Source organism: Chrysemys picta, chromosome 9 (assembly GCF_011386835.1).
Source record: "Chrysemys picta bellii isolate R12L10 chromosome 9, ASM1138683v2, whole genome shotgun sequence".
Lineage (NCBI taxonomy): Eukaryota > Metazoa > Chordata > Testudines > Emydidae > Chrysemys > Chrysemys picta.
In genome coordinates this window covers 99,310,000-99,319,128 of record NC_088799.1, presented here as the reverse complement: position 1 = coordinate 99,319,128, position 9,129 = coordinate 99,310,000, and positions in this window count along the sequence as shown.

Sequence of the window (9,129 nt, the reverse complement as noted above, 5' to 3'; positions counted from 1 at the left end):
TCATCTAGTCAGCCCTTCTGTACATTGCAAGCCACAGAACCTCACCCACCCACTCCTGTAATAACTTCTGGCTGAGGTACTGAAGTCCTCAAATCTTGATTTAAAGATTTCAAGTTGGAGAGAAAGTGAGCCAGGCCCCATACTTCAGAGGAAGGCGACCCCCCCCCCCCCCGCCCCAGATCTCTGCCAATCTGGTCGGGGGGGGGGGGTTGGGGAGAGGAAGGAAATTCCTTCCCAACCCCAAATATGGTGATCAGTTAGACTCTGAGTATGTGGGTGAGGCGCACTAGCCAGACACCTGGGAAAGAATTCTCTGCAGTAACTCAGAGCCCTCTCCAGCTAGTGTCCCATCTCCATCCGTTCTCTCTATCTTTATAGTGTTTTCCTTGGGGGAAAATAGACTCTCCCCAGAGTATGTGAACTAGAAACTCTGCTTTGGGATACATTGTCTGTAAGAACGCTAAGTACCAAGGGTCAGATCCTATTGTCCTCATGCAGACAAAACTCCCCCTTCCCCTTGACTTCCGCATGAATTTTACTTGAGTAAGTTTAGGAGGATTTGGCCCAAAGGCTGTGCATGGGGGCGTTCTGCAGGGGTCAGGGTTCCCGGGGAATGGTTCTTCCTTCTGAGTCCAAGGAGTGGAAGTGGAGACTCTATTCAATTACTGCTGTTGGCTCCTGGCTACAGCAGCCCCATGGCTGCTATACGCCTGCCCCCCATATGGGCTTGGCAGGAGAATTCATAGAGTTGTAACTCCTTGGGTCCCATCCTGTCCATCTCAGCTCCACCCCCAGCCAGGGATTTTAGTCTATGCACCTGGGTGTTCATGAATCCAGCAACTGTGCTTTCCCTGACTGCCCACCTGCAATTTCCCCCACATGCTGCTGCCTGCCATGTGATACTCTCCAGCAAAGCAAAGGAAGAAACAAAGCCGTCCTGTTTATTATCAGTCGGCCCTTTCACAAATCAACCCCCAAACTAAAGCATCGGGACTCAATTTGCCAGTTCTGCCTTCTCTCCTGCCGGGCTGTTGCTTGAGCCAGGCCTAAATCGCAAGGTACTATTTGCTATCGATAGGGCCGTCTGGTTGATCAAAGGTAAACCTTTCACACAGGTCTCAAATGCTTGTCTGTACATCTGAAAGCTCTCCATACATACTGAGCACAAACAATTTGTTATTGCGTAACAGAAGGCCTGGAGCCCTACTGACAGAGCGGGCAAAGATATCCAGTGGACAAACAACCGGCAATCAGTCTGCATTCATCTTACAAATGAATCTCGCCCCCATCTCGCATTGGCCTGGGAGACTGCGGTATTGGAGCTATCAGAAATACACAGGGCTGCATGTCCCTCTACGGGGGAAATCCCCAGAGGTGGGGGAGGGGAGGGAAATGCATGCAAGACACCCAGGAGGTGAGCCTCACTGCATTTCCCTAGCCTGCTTTGCTCCAGGGGGCGGTTTGGGGATTAACAAAGGAAGAGGCCTGCAAAGCCCACAGACTCTGGGGAAATGAGGCTCCACTTTAGGTGTTCCCAGTCAGTCACGTAGGGAGATGTCCCCTGTGGAAGCCAGGCCATCCTCTTTCCCCACCCCTCTGTGGAAGGCGCAGAGAGGAGAGCTGTTTCCACCCATGTTTAATGACTGCATGGATTTCTACCAGTTGCTGAGGGGGGCTTGCTGCAGACAGCCGCTGTTCCCTCGCTGTCTGCCCCCTCCTCTCCCGGTATGCTCTGCCTTGCTCACCAAGCGCTCCGGCCCCGCAGCGTCATATGCTGGGGAAAGAGCAAGAGACCTCATCAGATTTCTGAGCTCCGGCTCAGTTTTGCAGTTTTCACTATCAAGAATTTCCATCAATCTAGTTTCACAGAGCTAATACTTGACAGTAATATACAGTGGACTAAGACAGGCTTTGTCCGGCTGGTATGGTTAGACCCAATCCAGCAAACAACGATTCCTGCAGCTGACTCTACTCGTGTGAGTTCTGCCTTCATACATGAGACCCTTTGATGCTTTCATGCACCGTCGTTTGCAGGATCAGGCCCTTTGTTTGCAGCGGCGTGTAGGACCAAAGGGAGCATTGTTTGCAAGGGACGGGTGACATGGGCCGTATAATTTCAGAGCATGTTGTGAGTGACCTTGGTGCTATACATGGCCACATATCTTGGCTGTGCCTAATTCTGTCTGCTGGTGAATTATGTACTTTTTTTCCAAAGATCATTGTGACAGGAAACTGGAATGTATAAAGAGAGGTTTGGGGCATCATAAAAGATGTTTGCAACGAGGTGTGATTAACTTAAAATAATGACTGCATTTAGCTCTGATGCAGCACTTTCTCCCTTGTCAGTGCATTTTATCAACAGCTCCTGCAACGTAGGCAGGTAAGTAACTGGGGACAGGAAATCCCCAGCCAATGAGATTAATCCAACTCATCCAATGCCCACTGAAGTCTACAGGTGTCTTTCCATTGACTTCATTAGACTTTGGGTCAGGCCCTAAGTGAAATGGGATGGCTTGTGTGAGTAATGGTGAGCTCCTAAAGACAACGGCTCCAGCAAATCTATAAATAAATTAAAACAGGGCAAGGGCGGAGGCAGGGGGAAATATTGCATGCATCTCTCTGCGTCTATATGTTGTCTGTCCAGATTGCAACTCTTTGGGGGCGAGGATTTGTTTTGTTGTGTGTTAGCAAAGCATCTCGCACCCATTGGGTGCCGTATGAATCACGGGTACTTTTAGTAAAAGTCATGGACAGGTCACAGGCAATAAACAAAAATTCACGGCTCCATGACCTGTCCATGACTTGTACTATAAATGCCCTTGACTAAATCTTAGGTGCTCTGGGGGCCTTCAGGGCACTGCTGTTCCTCAGGGGGGGAGGGGTGGCCTGGAGCCCATTGCTGCTTCTTGGTGTGGGGATGGGGCAGGCCGGGGCCCCGCTGCTGCTCCAGAGGAAGGGGGGCTACCTGGGGCGCCGTGGCTCCTCCAGGGGGAGGGGAGCTTCCCGGGGTGGTGTGGCTGCTCATGGGGGGGCACAGCCTAGGGCCCCGTGGGTGCTCTGGTGGGGAGGGGAGCTGCCTGGGGCAGTGTGGCTGCTCATGGGGGGGGCACAGCCTAGGGCCCTGTGGGTGCTCTGGTGGGGAGGGGAGCTGCCTGGGGCGGTGTGGCTGCTTCCAGGGGAGGCAGGTGGCCCAGCGTGGCGTGGCTGCTGCCGGGGGAGGGGGCGGCCCGGGGCCCCGTGGCTGCTCCCAGAAGAGAGGGGTGGCCCAGAGCCCCGCGGCTGCTCTGGGACCACTGTTGCGCCAGCATCCCCTGTGTCAAGCTGCCTGGGGCCATCCAAGAAGCGGCAGGTATGGTGGGCCCAGGGCTGCCAGCCACACCGCTGCTGCAGAAGTCACGGAGGTCCTGGAAAGCGATGGAATCCGTGACAGACTCACAGCCTTGCGTATGAATCATAAGCATACCCTCTCCTGCAATCGTTTGTTTTCTAGAGGAACAAGTATGAATTTAAAATGGGTTTTTGTGCTGGGACAAGTTGGAAGAAAGAAGGCATTTAAGCCAAGAACCTTTTCTGTGGCCTGCAATTTCTTGCGTGTCTCAGCCACAGGGTGTTTGAAAATGTGTGTATCGATAAGAGTTTCTGCACATTCCAATCTACTTTCTCCTTCTGCTCGTTCCTGTAAACAAGCCATTCAAATGTGTTTATGACATCACAGTTTGTGCCCATGGAGATGGCTTTGATGTTAGAATGACAAATACAGCATTATGACTTCACTGCAGGATCAGGGCGGGAGAAAGCCCATGTTCAAATGGTTGGTAATTAACAAAGGTGGTCAGGGGCATTTTGAAAAACATATGAAAAGTAAACTGATACATTTTTGAGTTTTCCCAAGCGTGAAAATCCTCTTCAAAGAAAAAAATCAGAGAGCACTGGTTGAACTATTTTAAATCAAGCCTGTAGGATAAATATAGAGCTGGAAAAACCTTCAGAATCATGATCAAGCACATGGGGAAAAAACATGATGCATCTTTTGAAGCTGAAATGGACTGCCCTTAAATCAAATTTGGGATGTCAGGGACAGTGTAGACGAAAGGGGCCGATATGCCTGTATAAATCGGTTACAAAATAACACGGACTTCAGGTAGAGCAGAATTGATCCCATGGTTTGTTTTTTTAAATCCCCGTTAGCTGCTGTCTGCTTAGGCCACACCCTGCTGAGAGTAAAGTGAATGGGATTTGATCCACAAGCAACAGATTCAGAATGGCTGCTACTTACCCTGAAACAAAATGCTCCTGATCAGAACTGGTTGCAAATTTTCTGACGGAACAACTTTTCCTTTAGAAAATATTGATTTGACAGACTCATTGAAACCTTAGCTGGAAACCAGCAGGCGTTCCTGCCAGCCCTCGTGGTCCCCTGGCTGGCTAGTTGTCGGGGCGGTCCACCTGGTGGGATGGATGGCTCGCCAGCTCCCCACCTGCTCGGACTTTTTCAAACAATTGTGTTTTAATTCTTCCAAAATGGAATTAAGAACATAACATAAGATCGTAAAAACGGCCATACTGGGTCAGACCAAATGTCCAACTAGCCCAGTATCCTGTCTACTGACAGTGGCCAATGCCAAGTGTTTCAGAGGGAATGAACAGAACAGGTAATCAAGTGATCCATCCCGTTGCCCATTCCCAGCTTCTGGCAAACAGAGGCTAGGCATGGTTTTTATCATCCCTGTCTATCCTGGCTAATAGCCATTGATGGGCCTATCATCCAGGAATGTATCTAGTTCTTTTTTGAACCCTGTTATAGTCTTGGCCTTCACAACATCCTCTGGCAAAGAGGGCCACAGGTTGACTGTGTTGTGTGAAGAAATACTCCCTTTTGTTTGTTTTAAACCTTCTGCCTATTAATTTCATTTGGTGACCCCTTAGTTCTTGTGTGATGAGAAGGAGTAAATAATTATGTACTTTCTCCACCCCAGTCATGATTTTATAGACCTCTATCATATCCCCCCTTAGTCATCTCTTTTCCTGGCCCCCCTGAAGTTAATAGGAGTTTTGCCATTGACTTCAACTGAGCCACAATTTTACCCCATCTCCGCTTCCTCAGTGAACCCTGCTACCCCTTAATGGGATCCTGCTCCTTCCTAGTACGCTCCTAAATTATCCTTCCCACAAAGAGCCCCCACTGGGGGAACGCAGCAGGGCTGGCTGACTTCCCCTAAGCCCAGTACTGCCTGTCTGTGTTACCAAAGATTCCTCTCCTTGGGCAAACATGTTAAAGCACTTAGGATGTGTTATGAGCAAAGATGGGCCTAATTATGCAGAACTGGTCAAAATGAGCTTGATATGTTTTCTGCTTCATGTTTTCACAGCTCCTTCCGTTTTCTGATGGGAGATGCCCTCTGGAACTGAATGGGTGTATTTATGCTGATAACAATCCTCTTTAATATTCTTTCCGTGACACATGATTGGGTCTGACCCAGCGGTGTAGAGCAGTGCAAGAGGTCACACATCTGAAAGCAAGGCACGTCAGCACAGATCTTGGCCGTCAGTTCAGGTCTCTGTGAGTGGTGTGTTCTCCTCTGAGAACTACGCAGAAATGTAAACAGGGAGCGGATGACTCATGGGGTTTGTAATGGGATATAGAACCTTTCACCTCTAGGTCAGCCAGATCATATCCAATCCAGGTCAGCAGGGCTTGAAAGTTATTACTGTCTAATGGCTCTTCAGTGGCCTAAATGGAAGGAGTTGGTGGTTTCAAGTCTGGCTCCCAGTGAACTGATGTCCACATGACACAAGCATCACCATCGTTGGCACTAATTAGAACCCTTAATAGCAATCCTAGCTCAGTCGGCATGGAGGCTGGACCACATTCTCATTCTCTGGGCCGGTACTGACCCACACTAGCAGGGCAAACTGCAGAAACCCGTGCTGCTGCTGTGCTTGTAGGTAGAGGACTTTGAATCTGAAAGGCTGACCACTGAATTCCTTGCATGAACACTGAGGACCTAATTCAAAGCTCACTGACTCCCATTGACTTCGGATCAGGCCCTAAATTCACACCAGTCCCCTTAGCAATGTTTCCCTATTACCAGCTGTAACGGTTTTGCTGAATCACCATACTTCCCTCTTGAGTAAAGCCTGGGGAAATCGACCGTGCTGTGGAATGCTTGTTAGTGCTGGTGGCTTGTACTATGCATGTGTCATAGGAGACAATGAATCCGATTCTGATCTCATTTACTCAGTGTAAATGCCAGGTAACTCCACTGAAGTTAAAGTAGTGACTCCAGTTTACACCAGTTTCATGACAATCAGGATCCAAGCCCGTAAAGTTTACCTACATGCGGAAATGCCATTAACTTCAATAGGATTTTTTGTGGAAAAGGCTGCAGGTCAGGCCCATGCTTAAGACACACTATTGCAAAGAAAATAGGGCTTTGGGATAGGGTTATTAAATAGCGCTAAAAACTTTAGATGCATTACTAAAAAAAGTACCGTTAATCAAATCCCTTCTGGAGTCACTTTTTGAGCAATCACCCTACAGTATGTAATTATGAATAAAACAGCCTCTGAAAAGACCTCCTCAGAATCAGAGAGAGATGAGAACAATAGGGTAGGGATTAAAAAAGATTGGTTCGTCTCAGCTAATTGTTTTTAATAAAATGGTAAACGTGAAGAAAACACCAGGAAACTGTAATTAGGATAATAATCTATTGTTCTTCAGAAATATGTACCCTGTTGCCTCTGCTATTGCAAAGTAACAAAGAAAACGAAGCGGAGGAGAAATGAATAGTGGGGATGAATGAGTAGTAAGGGTTGTTAAATGTCAGACTGCAAAGGTCAGGAATCCTTCCTTCAAGGTGAAGCCGGTGAAATTAACAGTGGTGGATACAGGACCAAATCCTGCTGGGCTTATTCAACCGGCTAGCTCCAGCGTAGTCAAGAGCAACAGGATTTGAACCCTTGTGATTTAAATACTTATGTATAAATCTCTCTGCATACTGGTGCTAAGCTCGCCCTCCGTGCTACCTCCCAATTCCCTTTCCGCCTTGTGGACATGGAGCGCTCTGCTAGCAGCAGATCCACTGCTCCTCTGATAGGGGAAAGGAAAGATCCTGGAGCACAAAAGGTGCTCTCCTCCTGCCTTTTAAGCTTCTTCCACACCGCTGCAGGGCTAGGGCTAGCAGATATGTGACCACTCAGATCTGTCGGCATTATCATTGCCTCAGCGGGAAGTGTGGGCTGCCGAAGCTTCTGCAGTAGCAGGCAGGAAAAAGCTTCATTGCTGACCTGCAGAGGTGGAGAGAATTCCTTTCCACTCCACCCCGGCAATGCCTTCCTGCACCAAGTCCATTTACTGGGAAGGTTGTTTCACAATCCCACAGGCCCTGGGGAGAGAATTGCTTCAAGAAGAGGCATGAGTCCTTGGCAAAATGCACAAGGTCAGGGCCATCTTTGTAGAGAGCGACTGGAAAGGACATGTGTTTTAAACAGCATTCCCAGAGGACTTGGCATAATGCATCTGAAAAACATCTTCAGAAAATGCATCCAGAATCTGTCCAACTCCTTGGCTAATGTGCTGTATATCTTCCTCTCCCCCTTGCTTTAATTTGAAAATTATATATATATATATATTCCAAGGGAAAGATCCTCCCTGACCTATTTACTTTGAATATCCTATAAACTCTTTGTGGGCAAGGAGCATCTCTTTGTTCTATGATTATGCAGCACCTAGCACAATGGGCTCCTGGTCCAAGACTGGGGCTCTGAGGGTATGTCTACACAGCAAGTGGCAGCCTGTGGCAGCGGGTCTAAGAGCCCAGGGTCTACAGACCTGGGCTTGCACTATGGCACTAAAAATTTCTGTGTTCAGGCTCCGGCTGGAGCTCAGGCTCTGAGGCCTACCAAGAGGAGTGGGTGTCCGAGCCCAGGCTCCAGCCCAAGCTACAACGTCTACACGGCTTTTATTAGTGCTGTAGCGCTAGACCGAGTCTGTCGATTTGGGCTCTGAGACTCACTGCCGGGGGCTGTGGAGGTGCTCCTGCAATACCACTAATGAATAATCGCATCTGACTCTAGTGATCTGATCGTGTAATGTTGTACTTGCGATATTAGCTGTGTTCATGGGACTCTCGACAACGCTACAGATCTAGGGCGAGATTTTCAAAAATGCCAAGCGTGCAAAATCAGGGCCAGATTTTCAAAAGAGCTCATCGCGTCGGGAGCACATTAGGTGCTGAGTTTTTTGTTGAAAAATTTGGCCCATAGGGTAAAACTCCCATTCCCTTGACTGGACTTTGGATCAGGCCCACAGAACTGTGGCTTTATTGAATTCCCAAGTTGGCAAGGAAACAGCAATGGCAACAACTTATTGTTATTTAGAGCCTGGATGAAAATTTTCCATCCAGCCACTTTTTTCAATGGAAAATTGGTTTGTTTTTTTGACTAAACAAATTTTTGTGAAAAATGTCAATTTTTGTAGAAATTTTTCAGGGTTTGGCAGGTAAAAGCGTCCTGCTTTTGGTTGGTCAAAACCAGAAAATGTTGGGTTTCCAGCTTTTCGATGAAAACCTGAAAAATTTCCACTCAAAATTTTGATGAAAACAGAAACATAATTTCCTGACTAGCTCTATAAATAATTATTATTTGGATGGCGCTAAAGTGCCCCCAAAATCCTCTCTAAACAAAGAGATTGTGCATGTGTCCTCTCTCAGCAAACACACTATCTGAACAAAGGTTGGTTTGATATTTTAAATTTTGTTTTTCAGCTAAATCTTTTGATGAAAGCCTTTTCTCTATCCTCCCTCCTCTTCCATCCATGCAACATGCAGCAGCTAAAATGAACTCCCATCCCCGCTGTTCCAATTATGTCTCCTCCCTCACGTCCCTGCACTAGCTCCTTGTTCCTCTCTGGATCAAATTCAAATTGCTTGTGCTTCCCTTTAAAGTGCGACATGATGACTCTGCCCAGCTTCCACATCTTGACTAATTTTCTTCTATCCTTCTTTTATGCCATACTCTCTGCTAACTGCGTTTGCGATGTGGGGCCTTCATGTCCTCTGCTTGTGTGCCGTAAGATGGAGCTTGATATGTTTATGAATGGGATTGCCTGCAATAGCAGGGGACTGGACT